The following is a 15,584-nucleotide window of genomic DNA, read 5'->3' as shown; positions in this document are numbered from 1 at the left end:
TTACTGAACTTTTGACCCCAGCCAGGCCTGCGAAGAGGTCATCGATGCGGGGAAGCGGGTATTGCTCTGCACATAACACTGGGTTTACAGTGACTTTAAAATCACCGCAAATCTGAAGACAGCCATCTTTCTTCCCTATTGGAACAATAGGAGTTGCCCATGGGCTATGGGTAACTGGTATTAGGACTCCACTGGTGACCAGGCGCTCCAGGTCTGCTTCAACTTTTGGCCTGATGGCATATGGCACAGTTCTGGCTTTCAGATATTTTGGTGGACTGTCAGGTTTAATGTTCAATGTCACAGTGATTCCCTTCATACTTTCCAGATCCTCTCCAAAAACAGCAGCATGTTTCCTTAGTATAAGGGTTAGACTGGTTTCTTCTTTAATCATTCGGTGCACTTCTGCCCACTTCAGCTGAATCTTCCCAAGCCAAGACCTACCCATTAAGGCTGGGTAATTACCTCTCACCACAAACAGTGGCAATTTAGCAGCCTGTCCATTGAGCTCCACCTTAACAACAGTAGTGCCTAACATGGGCACATCTTCTCCCGTGTATGTCTTCAGAACAGTTTTTGTTGCCTTAAGCGGAAGATGCTGTAGCTTTTCTCTATACACAGTCTCTGCGACCAGCGAAACAGCTGCACCGGTGTCCAGGTCCATGCGTATAGGTTTGCCGTCCAACAACAGGGTTACCCAGTATTCATGTGAGCCCACTGCCAAAGACAAAATGTGCAGTGGCTCTTCTTCTTGTGAGGAGGCATCTCCTTGGTCATCCTGGGTCTGCTCTAGGGTATGCATATTTCCTTTTTTGATCAGCCAGACCACAGGCCTCTTTTTCTTTTGTTTACAGTCACACGCAATGTGTCCCTTTTTGCCACAGTGTCAACACATCAGGCCCTTACACCAGCATTCTGATGCCTGGTGATCCGGCTTACCACAGCAGTAACAATCCTGACTTCCCACAGTTTTGTGGGTAGGTTCTTGTGACACTTTATGCACCCTAGGGGATGCACAGATGGATTGTGCCTCCTTTGTAGCCAGTTCCATAGAGACTGCAATATCAATGGCCTTCTGTAAAGTAAGCTGTGCCCTGTCAATAGGCGCTTCCATATAGCTTCACTGTGCAGGCCACACACTAACCTGTCACGTAGGGCCTCATTTAACATCTCCTTCAATACACAGTGTTCTGAGAGCTTTCTCAAAGTTGCTACAAATTGTACAACTGTTTCAACTTCTTTCTTGTCTCTTTTGTGGAACCTATATCTTTCAGCAAGTACCAATGGTTTTGGAGAAAAATGGGACCCCAGGATTTCCACAATGTCACTGTAAGATTTAGTCTCTGGCTTAACAGGTGTAGTAAGCTGCATAGCTGGGAGTAGGTTTTAGCCCCTACAACACTTAAGAATATTAGTACCTTCTTCACTTCTGTAATGTCATTTGCAATAACAAAAAGCTCAAAATGCTCAGTATACACATGCCACTGCTCTAAAGTCTCATCAAAAGGTTCCAGTGGCCCTGTAAGGGTAGCCATGATTTCAGTTTCAGTTTGCACAGTTAGAGCAAACAAGCCAGTTCTCACCCACTTCCAGCAGCGGACAAGGTTTGTTTTGTACCTTAACTTCTACTTCCTTCTGTTGCTGGGGCAGCACAGAGATCCCATCCTCGTTGCCACGTTGTTATATCCTTGGAGGTAGCAGTTTTAGGAAGAAATCACTGGAGACACAGAGAACTGTAAACCTTGGAGCAGCCATTAATTGCTACGCACAGAACTAACCAACAGCCAGCCAAACTGGATGGGCTATCCCTAATAATCTAACTCAGTTTCCATAGCAACACAAGATTCTATTACCATGACAACCAAATACACAACAGGAGGGTGGAGGCGCTGCCACCACCTCCCAGCCAGGCTCTTGCAGGCAGCCATCACGCCGCACAGAGCAGTGACCTGGAGCTGCCAGCATGAGAAGTGTTTGGTCCTGCCCTTCCACTCCCGCCTGGGCCCAGCTGCCGGGGACAGGGGTGAGCACGCCAGGGGGCAGGCACAGCGAGAGAAGAATGTGGACAGGCCAATCTTGGGGGCACTTGACTCTGTATGCTGCCCCTGCCCCCACGCAGCACCATGGTGGTATTTTTAATCACAATATTTCAGGGGTTTCTGGGATTGGTCAAAATATTTCAGTTTGGGGCATTTGGGTTTTGAGACTATATTGGAATTTTCTGACAAAAGCTGATTCTGTTTGTGACAAAAAAGCTCTGTTGAAAACCCAGACAAACAGTTTCCACTGAACATCTTCATCAGCCATATTAAATCCTTCCTCTCCGCTACCCCCTAGCGACCCGGATCAGGATGAGGTTTCATTGTGCTCAGTGCTGCCCATTGGGGAGTCCTGCCCTGGCTGGGGGAGAGGTGGGAACCGCGTGGTTATAATTTGTGCCCAGCGAGGTGCCTTCCCTTAAGGGCATTTACTGCCATGTGACAATGTGTAACTGTCATTCTCTCCCCAGGTGCCTCGGTGGATTGGGTGGGAAGCTCCAAGGTGAGTCACAGCTTTTATTAACAACAAAGTGAAGTGATAGAAAAGAGCGATTTGTTTGCCTGTTCCAGCTCGGCAGTGACCCCTGGGCTTGAAACATGGATTTACTCAGGATTCCCAGGATTCAGGTTGTGTCTGTTACCCTGATCTCACTGCTGCTGACCCAGATCTCCACCCAGGAGCAGGTAGCTGGCTCCCATAAGTGCTGTTAGCCTGGGCAGTCAGGCCCTGCCCCCCAAACGCACAAACAGGCATCCAGGCAAGAAGAAAACATCCTTCCCAAACTCCACACCATAGCAACAGGGGAGAATCTATGGTCTCAAAATCTATCCAGCTACAGAGGGGCTTTCCCCAGTCAGACAAACAACCAAGGCGGAGATGTTCAAGGTTTCAAAGTTCCCATTAAAACTCCTGGGAACTGGACAGTCAAATTCCCCAGGCGGGTTTGAAAACCTCCTCTGGAATGTTACCCAAGTGGGAATCGGCTCTAGTGGGACTGATCCTATTAATGAAGTCCCAGCACCAGTTGCTGGTAACCCTCCATCATGGGTCTCCCAAAGGGGAAGGAAGACAGGAAAGGGGTGAAATCCTGGGAGTTTCCCATTGACTCCAGTGGGGGCAGGATTTTTCCCTATGGGACTCCATGTGATGTAGGTGTCAGTGGGGTGTGCACAGGCTCACACTGCTAGCAGCGGCTGTACAGTGGTGCACACACCCTGGGTACCATGTTAGTGGCAGGGAAAGCTGCTAACACAGAGCTTCCTTCCTCCATGTGCTTCCTTACGATAATTATTTATCAGTACTCCATCTAGTATTGGTGTAACCCTTCTGACAGATGGAGTCAGCAGCAACCAGGGCCAGGCTCAATATCTAGAGGTTCCTTTTCAACAATGCAACACAGAACCAGCTCGAGCCCCACCCAGGAACCTGGTAAAATTACACACCACCCCTGTGTGCCTCTTGGAGGCAAACCCTCTCCTGTCCCAAGCACAGAGTCTTGAGTGTAGAAAAGAAACTTTTAATGAAAAGAGGGAAAGTAACCCGGCATTAGCTTGGGAAAATGCTGCAAGCAGGATTCATAAACATAAAACCATGAGCAAAACACCTGTCCCAGGGTACATTGGGCTGTGTCTTTTGCCTCAGGTTCTTGAGTCCAACAATGAAAAGTTCCTTTAACGTGCCCCTCCCTTCACCACACCTGACTCACAGTGATTGTCTTTGGTCAGTGAAGAAACAGAATTCAGAGATGCATTGGTGTGAATTCACCTCCCACCATAGGAGGTGGGGGGAAAGCAGGTTGCTCGCTCCATCATCGGGGCACGTGCTCTGTTGCTGCTCTGCCAGCCAGAGTGTCGGCCACTCACTGCTCCACAGCTGCCTGACTCCACTGCCTGCCAGCTCACAGCTCCACCAATGTACATCATCACCTGCTGCTGCCACCTGCTTCTCTACTGTGATCTCTACAGGTCTGTCTCTTGACCCTCTACCCAGCTCTCAGTGATGATTGTCAGCTCTTAGTAAAGGAACCTCACTGCTGAAGCAGGCTGGGCAGGAAAGCTGTCCCACAACAGATGATTTCAGCTCTAAGGATCACTGAACAAAACAAACAGACTCTTAATGGAGCCTTGATTAGCTCCATTTTTGAACACTAGGAAGGGTTATGTCAAACCATGCCTAGGACTCTTAAGCAGAGTCCCTCCCCCACCCACCTACTCACACCTTCTCTTGCTTCTCACTGGCATTTGGCATCCAACCCCCTGCTTATCGAGTTCAGTTCAGTTGAGGGTGATTCCATCAGACAGGGCAGGCTCTGCTTCCATCATACAATAAGGATAAGAACATTTCATCACCCCTGTATTCAGTACTAAAGTGATTTGTAACCCAACACCAGTCAAAGTTGGTCACCTTGACAATACAGTTCTATCTGCTCATACCTTGGGCAAGTGGGTGTGTTCATGTAAACACAGTGTGATCCTGAAGCCTTTTCCCCTCCCCAGCTCATTACTAGCTGTGAGGGAAGAGTTCATTCAGACCTGCTTACATTGGCAATGAACAACAACCTTGGATTTTTATTCCTCGTTCTCTTATGGAGGGAATTTGAGTGACTGAAGTTCTGTCCTTTTATTATTATTTTTAAAATGTAACATTTTATTGAGCATCTAAAGCAATGTCACAAAGAGAAGAGCTCTGCATTGCTATCAGGGAGGGATCGCTGATTTCCCTGGAGTTAAGGTTGAAGTTTGCATCCTGTTATCAACTTGATTTACATACACACCTTCTCAGCTACAAAACCAGCCCTGCGGACATCAAAGTTTCATTGTCACATCTCATCACTGGGGAAATTTTCTCCTGAAAGCTTCAGGCAAACAAGTTAAAGGATCTCAAAGAGATGGACTCTCATACCCATATCTTGAATACTGTGTGCAGTTCTGGTCACCACATCTCAGAAAAGATAGATTAGAAATAAAAAGGATACTGAAGGGAGCAATGAAAACGATTAAGGGTATGGAACAGCTTCTGTATGAGGAGAGATTAAAAAGACTGGGATTGTTCATCTTGGAAAAGAGATAATCAAGGGTATAGAGGTCTATAAAATCATGAATGGTGTGGAGAAAATTAATATGGCAGTGTTAACGTAACATAAGAACCAGTGCTACCCAATTAAATTATTAGGTAGCAGGTTTAAAACAAACAAAAGAAATTACTTCTTCACACAGTGCACATTCAACCTGTGGAACTCGTTGCCAGGGTATGTTGTGAAGGGCAAAACTATAATTGGATTAAAAGAAGAATGAGATACGTTCATGGAGGATAGGTTCAACAATGGCTATTAGCCAAGATGTTTAACTTGGGGATGCAACCCTCTGTTCTAGGTATCCCTATGCCTCTGACTGCCAGATGCTGAGAGTGAAAACACAGGATGGATCACTTAATGATTGCCTTGTTCTATTAATTCCCTTTGAAGCATCTGGCTTTGGCCACTGTTGGGAGACAGGATACTGGGCTAGATGGACCATTGGTATGACCCTGTATGGCCTATTATGTTCTTATGTTCCAGAGACTTTCCTAGTATTACACTGGCTGATCTTATACTAACAAATACTGATTTATCTCTTAGAGCTTTTAGTAAATGACTCTAGGACAGGATGCTATTTACACAGATATTTATGACTCATTTCATGTGAATTCAGAAGTTGGTTGAACCCTGTCAAAAGTATGCCTATTGGTCCCACTTTTGACCTATGCAGTTGGCCAATATTTGGAGTTGTGAGTTGTTCTGTTGAGAGGAGAAAGTGATGACAGAGTCAGATATGTTGGTTGATTCAACCCCACATATTTACAAAGACTCAGAGTCATGTTTCCTTGGACACAACAGGAACCAAACAAGCTCCCGACTCCAAGCCTCTTTCCAGCCAGCACTCTACCCAAAAGCTCTCTCTCTCTCTCAGCTTTTTCTCAGAGTCCTGCTCCAAGTGCTCCCTGGTTGTGTCTGATTTTTTGTTGCTTCTTTGTTTGTTTCTAAGGTGTTTCTGCTGCTTCTGTCACACAACCAGCCCCTGCATTTCTTATCAGACCCTGTGGAACCCCCTTGGACAGCATGGCCCTGCCATGCCCAGGCTTCCCTGCAGTCTAGTTCTTGGATGATGGTTTCCCATTGCTTCAGCTGAAACTAAATAAAAGGGCATTTAATAGTTCCCTTATTTAACCTGAATGGATGGTGGCTATCACAGACACCAGCTGCAACAAGGTGCTGTGATTGCCAATAGAGAAAAGACACACTTGGTGGGAGCCACCCAATCAGCATAACAGTATAATTCTGAAGAATCAGAGCAGGTTGCGCAGTGGGGACAGAAGGAACGTGAAGAAATTTGGCAGAAGAAGAAAGAGGAGCATCCATGTACCAGCAATGCAGATACAGATGAGCAACCATTTTCATGTTCTCTCAACAGGTCCTAATGTGGAGAGTGGACTAGATAAGGCATCTGAGGGAAGGGAGCAGAAGGAGACTCCACCGATTGGAAGGCATGAGATACTCTGTCCTAGAGATGGGGGTTACATGGTCACCACTCCCAAGAGGAGGTGGGTGGTGGTGGTTGGGGACTCCCTCTTCAGGGGGACTGAGTCATCTATCTGCCGCCTCAACCGGGAAAACCGAGAGGTCTGCTGCTTGCCAGGAGCTAGGATTCACAATGTAATGGAGAGACTGCCGAGACTCATCAAGCGCTCGGATTTCTACCCTTTCCTGCTTCTCCATGTGGACACCAATGATACTGCCAAGAATGACCTTGAGTGGATCACTTCAGACTACGTCGCTCTAGGAAGAAGGATAAAGGAGTTTGAGGTGCAAGTGGTGTTCTCGTACATCCTCCCTGTGGAAGGAAAAGGCCCGGGTAGAGACCGTCAAATCGTGGAAGTCAATGAATGGCTACACAGGTGGTGTCGGAGAGAAGGCTTTGGATTCCTCGACCAAGGGATGGTGTTCTGAGAAGGAGGAGTGCTTGGCAGAGACGGGTTCCACCTAACAAAGAGAGGGAAGAGCATCCTCGCAAGCAGTCTGGCTAACCTAGTGAGGAGGGCTTTAGAGTAGGTTCAGTGGGGGAAGGAGACCAAAACCCTGAGGTAAGTGGGGAAGTGGGATAGCAGGAGGAAGCATGAGCAGGAGAGTGCAAGAGGGGAGGACTCCTGTCTCATACTGAGAAAGCGGGATGATCAGCTAGTTATCTTAACTGGCTATACACAAATGCAAGAAGCCTGGGAAACAAGCAGGGAGAACTGGAAGTCCTGGCACAGTCAAGGAACTATGATGTGATTGGAATAACAGAGACTTGGTGGGATAACTCACATGGCTGGAGTACTGTCACGGATGGATATAAACTGTTCAAGAAGGACAGGCAGGGCAGAAAAGGTGGGGAAGTTGTACTGAATGTAAGAGAGGAGTACGACTGCTCAGAGCTCTGATATGAAACTGCAGAAAAACCTGAGAGTCTCTGAATTAAGTTTAGAAGTGTGAACAACACGGGTGATGCTGTGATGGGAGTCTGCTATAGACCACCAGACCAGGGCGCTGAGGTGGACAAGGCTTTCTTCCGACAACAAACAGAAGTTATTAGATCACAGGCCTGGGTTCTCATGGGAGACTTCAATAACCCTGATATCTGCTGGGAGAGCAATACAGAGGTGCACAGACAATCCAGAAAGTTTCTGGAAAGTGTAGGGGACAATTTCCTGGTGCAAGTGCTGGAGGAACCAACTAGGGGCAGAGCTTTTCTAGACCTGCTGCTCACAAAAAGGAAAGAATTAGTAGGGGCAGCAAAAGTGGATGGGAACCTGGGAGGCAGTGACCATAAGATGATTGAGTTCAGGATCCTGATGCAAGGAAGACAGGAAAGCAGCAGAATAAAGACTCTGGATTTCAGAAATGCAGACTTTGACTTCTTCAGGGAATGGATGGGCAGGATCCCCTGGTAGAATAACATGAGGGGGAAAGGAGACCTGGCAGTATTTTAATTTAAAGAATCCTTATTGAGGTTGCAGGAACAAACCATCCCAATGTGTAGAAAGAATAGTAAATATGGCAGGTGACCAGCTTGGCTTAACAGTGAAAACCTTGCTGATTTTAAACGCAAAAAAGAAGCTTACAAGAAGTGGAAGATTGGCCAAATGACCAGGGAGGAGTATAAAAATATTGCTCAGGCATGCAGGAGTGAAATCAGGAAGGCCAAATCACAGTTGGAGTTGCAGCTAGCAAGAGATGTTAAGAGTAACAAGAAGGGTTTCTTCAGGTATGTTAGCAACAAGAAGAAAGCCAAGGAAAGTGTGGGCCCCTTACTGAATGAGGGAGGCAACCTAGTGACAGAGGAATTAGAAAAAGCTAATGTACTCAATGATTTTTTTGCCCGTCTTCACGAACAAGGTCAGCTCCCAGACTGCTACACTGGGCAGCACAGTATGGGGAGAAGGTGACCAGCCCTCTGTGGAGAAAGAAGTGGTTCGGGACTATTTAGAAGAACTGGACGAGCACAAGTCCATGGGGCTGGGTGCACTGCATCCGAGGGTGCTAAAGAAGTTGGCAGATGTGATTGCAGAGCCATTGGCCATTATCTCTGAAAACTCATGGCAATCCAGGTCCTGGATGACTGGAAAAAGGGGAGAAGGAGGATCCGGGGAACTACAGGCCAATCAGCCTCATCTCAGTCCCTGGAAAAATCATGGAGAAGGTCCTCAAGGAATCAATTCTGAAGCACTTAGAGGAGAGGAAAGTGATCAGGAACAGTCAGCATGGATTCACCAAGGGCAAATCATGCCTGACTAACCTAATTGCCCTCTATGAAGAGATAACTGGCTCTGTGGATGAGAGGAAAGCAGTGGATGTGTTACCCCTTGACTTTAGCAAAGCTTTTGATACGGTCTCCCACAGTATTTTTGCCGGCAAGTTAAAGAAGTATGGACTGGATGAATGGACTATAAGGTGGATAGAAAGCTGACTAGATCATCGGGCTCAACTTGGTAGTGATCAAAAGCTTCATGTCTAGTTGGCCTCTGGTATCAAGCAGAGTGCCCCAAGGGTTGGTCCTGGGGCCGATTTTGTTCAATATCTTCATTAATGATCTGGAGGATGGCATTGACGGCACCCTCAGCAAGTTTGAAGATTACACTAAACTGGAAGGAGTGGTAGATACGCTGTAGGGTAGGGATAGGATACAGAGGAACCTAGACAAATTAGAGGATTGGGCCAAAAGAAACCTGATGAGGTTCAACAAGGACAAGTGCAGAGTCCTGCCCTTAGGATGGAAGAATCCCGTGCACTGCTACAGACTAGGGACTGAAAGGCTAGGAAGCAGTTCTGCAGAAAAGGACCTAGAGGTTCCAGTGGACGAGAAGCTGGATATGAGTCGACAGTTTGCCATAACTGCCAAGAAGGCTAATGTCATTTGGGGCTGTATAAGTAGGGGCATTGCCAGCAGATCGAGGGATGTGATCATTCCCCTCTATTCGACATTGGTGAGGCCTCATCTGGAGTACTGTGTCCAGTTTAGAGCCCCACACTATGACAAGGATGTGGGAAAATTGGAAATAGTCCAGCGGAGGGCAACAAAAATGATTAGGGGGCTGGAGCACATGACTTATGAGGAGAGGCTGAGGGAACTGGGATTGTTTAGTCTGCAGAAGAGATGAATGAAGGGGGATTTGATAGCTGCTTTCAACTACATGAAAGGGGGTTCCAAAGAGGATGGGTCTAGGCTGTTCTCAGTGGTAGCAGATGACAGAACAAGGAGGGTGGTGAAGCACTGGAATAGGTTACCTAGGGAGGTGGTGGAATCTCCTTCCGTAGGGGTTTTTAAGGTCAGGCCTGACAAAGCCCTGTCTGGGATGATTTAGTTGGATATTGGTCCTGCTTTGAGCAGGGGGTTGGACTAGATGACCTTCTGAGGTCCCTTCCAACCCTGAGATTCTTTTCTATGACTCTATGATAATAAAAAGTGCATAGAGCCATTATGAACATTATAGATATTGACCTCCCTTTTGACCCAAGAGTTAGCCGGTATTTGAGGTCTTGTGCACTGTTTGGTTGAGAGGAGAAAGTGATGACAGAGTCAGGTATGTTCATTTATGCAACCCCATTTATTTACATAGAATCCACAAAGTCCTGTATGTCCTTGAGCACAACAGTAACCAGACAACAGGAGGCACTTTATTTGCTCCTGACTCCAAGTGTCTTTCCAGCCATCACTCTGCCCAAAAGCCCCTGCATTTGTTATCAGACCATGAGGAACCCCGTTGGACTACATGGCCCTGCCACTCCCAGCCTTGCCTGCGATCTTGTCCTTGTGGGTTGGTTTCCCATTGCTCCAAGTGGAACTAAACAAAAGGGAATTTAATGGTTCCTGTGTTTAGCCTGAATGGAAGGTGCTTATCACAGCCACCAAATACAACAATGTGCTGCAGTTGCCCATAGATTAATGACACACTTTAGGGACCCAGCCAGGCTCCAGTCTCTCCAACAACTTTCCTCCAATTGCTTTATTTTTATACCATTTATTAACAGGCTTGTGAATTCTTGACCCAGTTATTTTGTTATATCCAATGAAGTGGATACAGAGTTTCACAGATCCTTTAAGCTGTCTAGGATCAGTGGACTGGCCCTATTAGTATCCAGTCCTCCCTTTCACATGGCACACTACTTGTGTCTTGCATCGTGCACCACAGGGGCAACAAGAGCCCCAGCAGGAATTCCCTCCTGGTCACCCTTCGGTCCTTCTTCCTGTTCACCTGTGGAGACAGTGTTAGTATTGGCAGGTGCTGGTTTAAACAGTTTGAACTGATTTTGGTGCCTCCAAAACATTCCCATTTTCCCACCAACCTTTGCACACGTGGTGTTAATAGTCAAAAGGACCCACCTGGCTGCCTTGGCTTCAGAATTCCATTGACCTCCGGATAAATGCAACACATTGCCAGATTTCCGACTTTAAATGTAGGTTTGCTTAGACCGCTCTTATTATCCAGCTGAGTTTGATTTTTTTTAACTTGGTTGTATAGCGGTTTTTTAATTTATTGTCCAGCACCTTAATGTAGCTTTATAACCTGTCTGCGAAGGGCCCTGACCCTTCTGCAGGCAGGACTGCATCACTAGGCATTCCCATTGCTCTTCCTGTTGTTAGTTCAAAGGGTGTTAGCCGGGTCAGCTTGTTTAGGCTGCCTGTGCTTTGGTAAAGCACAGCAGGCAGCATGCGTGCCCATCAGTCTCCTGTATCCAGAACTGCTTGTGTTAAGGCTGCTTTCATTGTCCTTCTTATTCTTGTTACCATCCCTGAGCTTTCAGGGTAGTACGGTATATAGAACCTTCGCTTTATTCCTAATGCCTGACATGCCTCTTTCATTACACGCCCCATAAAGTCAGTTCCTTGGTCCGAGTCTATTGACAGTGGCAGGCCCCATCTGGGTATTATTTCCTTTGCTAAGTTAGGAGCCGCTGTTGTGGCAGTATAGTTTTTAGCGAGGAATGCCTCTACCCACTGGGTGAAAGTGTCAATAATTACCAGAATATACTTATATCCCCTGCTTTGTGGCAAGGACACAGTAAAATCACTTTGCAGATTCTGCCGTGGTCCCTCTGGCCGTGGCTGATGGTTCAGGGGTACGTTCTTCCTCCTACTCACATTCACTTGTGCACGTTACACATTTTTAAGAAATTGGCATTTTTTTTCATAGCTGGCCACCACCAGTGCTTTAGGGCAGCTTTATTTGCCTCCATCCCAGGAGATGGGGAGTGAATGGCATGGAGCAGCAGAGCCCGTATGCACTCAGGGGCTACCAGCTCCTCCCCCACAGCCCATATTAAATTGATTTTTATATACACAGCCTGGTCCTTCTAATTCCTTTTTCTTTTTCAGGCTTATGGTTGCATAGAGCCCATTTAAATTCACCTCCTCCTCAGCCCCTGCAGTTCCACAAAGCCTGACTGGGTTTGCCTGTGCAGCCTCTTTAGCCCGTTATTCTGCCCAGTAGTTTCCCTTCTGTTCCTCGCTTGCGATTGTATGATGACTACTGCCAGTTCTGATCGTAGTTTGACAGCTTCTGTTAGTCTTTTAACCGCATCCATATTATTAATGGGTTTGCTGGTTGTTATAAAACCCCTGCGTGACCACACGTCCATGTAGTCACACATTGCTCACGTACCTGCTGTCTGTGTACACTGTGAGCCTTTCACTCTCCCCAACTCTTAGAGCGTCAGTGAGGGCTGCCAGCTCTGCTTTTTGAGCTGACTTTGAACCATCCAGCTGGCCTGACACTATTACTGTTCCATTACTAACTACTGCTGCTCATTCTGTATATGGCACTTTATTTTGATACTTCCTTGACCTATTTACATACAAAATTATGTCTGGATTTTTAATGCCTTTTTTTAACTCTTCTCAACACTTTCTCTCCCCTATCTATGAGACATTCATGTACTTTTCTATTTATGTTCAGGTATTTATCCACATTTAGTTTTTTGTCCCTCACTGTGGAGAAATTAGGGTTTTGCAAGCACAGTGTTTACTCCCACGGACTCCTGCAGGCAGGGACGGCTCCAGACCCCAGCGCGCCAGCGTGCGCTTGGCGGCATCCCGCGGGAGGGTGGCAGACGGCTCCAGTGGACCTCCCGCAGGCGTGCCTGCGGAGGGTCCGCTGGTCCCGGCTTCAGTGGACGTGCCTGCAGGAGGTCCATCGGGCTGCGGGACCAGCGGACCCTCCGCAGGCACGTCTGCAGGAGGTCCACTGGAGCAGCGGGACCGGCGACCACCAGAGCGCCCCCCGCAGCGTGCCGTCCTGCTTGGGGCAGCGCAAATCCTAGAGCCGCCCCTGCCTGCAGGCATCTGTTATGGATTTTAGCCGCCCAGTATTAAGGAGGTCAATGAGCGTGTGTGGGGTGTGCAATACCAGCATGCCCGTGAGGGTATATGGCTTACTGGCTTTTACAGCCCAGGTTGCACAATCCAAAGCAGCCATGCTCTCTGGTAGCCCTTGTGATACAGGGGACCTTAAGGTAGACAGGTATGCCACCAGGCGCTGTCTGAGATGTGTCAGCACTGCAGCATATTGGTCTTACTGTGATAGGGTGATCAGATAGCAAGTGTGAAAAATTGGGACAGGGGTGGGGAGACCATATAAAAAAAAGCCCCAAATATTGGGACTGTCCCTATAAAATCGGGATATCTGGTCACCCTATACTGTGATTACAGTACAGGCGGAACTGCTTTCCCATATTGGGTAAGCCCAGGCTGGGGGCAGTGGATAGAGCTTGCTTTACTTTTACGAATGCCTCCTCTTCTTCTGAGCCCCCTATTACTGACTCATTTGTAGGTTTTCCCCCTCTAGTAAGTTTTTGGTTTGGTTCCACCATCTCTGAGTGCTCTGGTATATATGTCCTACAGTAACTAAGGAGTCACAGCACTTTCTGGATTTCTTTAACTGTCCGTGGTCTTTTTAACTCTTGAATTGCCTGCTTGTGAATGAGACTATTTTGATTTTTGCCTCAAAGCTAATTCTTTTTAATATGTTTTTTTTCTACCTGAGGATGTTTTATTCTAACAGCCTAGCATTCTCTGACCTTTACCCTTCTGTAACATTGGTTTTTGTAAATACCTTTAAATGCTTATTATTATTTTTAATTTTCTGAAAGACAAAAACAATATTGTTTTACTCTTTTGGGGGAGGCAGATTACAGGGATGGGATTTCCCAAGTCCCTGGACAGGTTCTACAGCAAGACAAGATAAGCACAATAAACCAATGGTCTAAAAGATTACATAATGGCTCCATCATTAGTTCAAATTAACATATTGCTAACACACAGGTAATTACCTTAAACTATTTCTGTTAAAGTGTATCAGTTAAATCCTAATTTTGGGGTCCAGGGAATGAGGTAGCTCTCCCGGTTGACCAACAGGTAAATTTCTGGAGATTTAAAGCAAAAGGCAGTAATTAGTATTTAACAATGACAATTGTTTATAGGTTTACCCTTGAATTTCTATGGGCTAAGATTGGCATACATCTGTGAGAAGAGGGTGTCATAACTTGTAACTGGGTGGGGCAGAAAAGGGCCAGACCAAGACTGTGGAGGAGGTTATGTAGGAAGTGGCGCTGTTGGTTTTACCAGCCTAGATGCCGATTAGAATTGCTCTTGATGTATGTTCAGCAGTGCTGTCAGATGGACATTTTCTGGCTTAGCAGAAAAGTAACATTACTGTGATTTTATCTTAAAGCATCCACCACCCCAGACCGAAGAGACGTCGATATACATGAGCATGACACTGCAGCGGGATACATGTCATTAATGTTCCAATTGCTGTAATGCAGAACTCGTCCATGCACAGCCTCATCACAGAACCCCCCCAAAATCAGAGGCAACTGTAGCCCAGGCTGTGCAGCAACGACATGGGAGACTTTCTCTGGAGCCACAACTGGACCATGCACAGTGACCCGAAGTGTGGTAGGACACTGGAATATTCTCAGGACACATGGAGCATGTTTGCCTTTTGGAAAAAAATGTTTCTTCTGAATAAAATTGGGAAAAAATACCCAAACTCTCTATTAGTATCCTCTGACTCTTTGGGTATGTCCACACTTTCCGCCGGATTGCGATAAATCAATCCCCAAATGCACTTCCCGTCGACTCCGGAACTCTACCAGAGTGAGAGGCGGAAACGGAGTTGACGGGGGAGCTGCTGCCATTGATCCTATGCCATGTGTACGGGAGGTAAGTCGATCTAAGATATGTTGACTTCAGCTACGCTATTCTTGTAGCTGAAGTTGCATCTCTTAGATCGATTCCCCCCCCCCCCCAGTGTAGACCAGGCCTTTATCTTGACAACTCAGTCCCCAAGTCATCAGCTCTGTTTAACGATTCCACTACCAACCCAAAGTGTACAAAAATCATGAAAGACGCCCCCCCCCCCATTCCAATATTGCCTTAAGAATTCATGCCTTTTTAAAAAAAAATATATATATATATGATTTTTGGATCCTTTGATTTGCCTTCTAGTGTTTGAGCCTTTAGGGGTCAGGTTTTTCCAGTTTTTTGTCTCAACCAGGAGAGCTAGAAACTTAATTTTTAAACAAAGCCAACATTTCCACTGTGCATTACTTTGCATTTATCAACCTTGAATTTCATCTGCCATTTTGTGGCTCAGTGATCCAGTATAGTGAGGTCCCTTTGTAACTCTTTGCAGTACAGGTGACACCTGCCATTCACCATTTGTGGGGACAACGAAGGGCTGCACAAAGTCACTTGAGGCAGAGCTAGGAATAGAGCAGAGGTCTCTACTATGGCAAGCCCCAGTCTCATCCACATTGTCTCACTGCCTGGCACAGGAATGTACCAGATTCATGTGCTTGGTTATGCTGCCTGTAACTCTAACCACTGTCATAGAATATCAGGGTTAAAAGGGACCTCAGGAGTTCATCAGTCTAACCCCTGCTCAAAGCAGGACCAATTCCCAAACAGATTTTTACCCTAGCTTCCTGAATGGCCCCTCAAGGGCTGAACTCACAAAGCTGGGTTTAGTCA

At 46.6% G+C, this 15,584-nt stretch overlaps 1 long non-coding RNA gene across 1 annotated transcript; it reads left to right on the top strand.

Annotated features, from left to right (window-relative positions):
• The first annotated feature begins 1,990 nt into the window (after positions 1-1,990).
• LOC120388943 lies at positions 1,991-14,606 on the top strand. Its single transcript, XR_005590686.1, has 3 exons — positions 1,991-2,123; positions 2,507-2,538; positions 14,281-14,606. It is a non-coding gene; the product is annotated as an uncharacterized LOC120388943 (long non-coding RNA).
• Positions 14,607-15,584: the final 978 nt, after the last annotated feature.

Source organism: Mauremys reevesii, linkage group 22 (genome assembly GCF_016161935.1).
Source record: "Mauremys reevesii isolate NIE-2019 linkage group 22, ASM1616193v1, whole genome shotgun sequence".
Taxonomy (NCBI): Eukaryota; Metazoa; Chordata; order Testudines; family Geoemydidae; genus Mauremys; species Mauremys reevesii.
The sequence above is the reverse complement of the archived record's forward strand: the minus strand, read 5'-3'. Positions and strand labels throughout refer to the sequence as shown.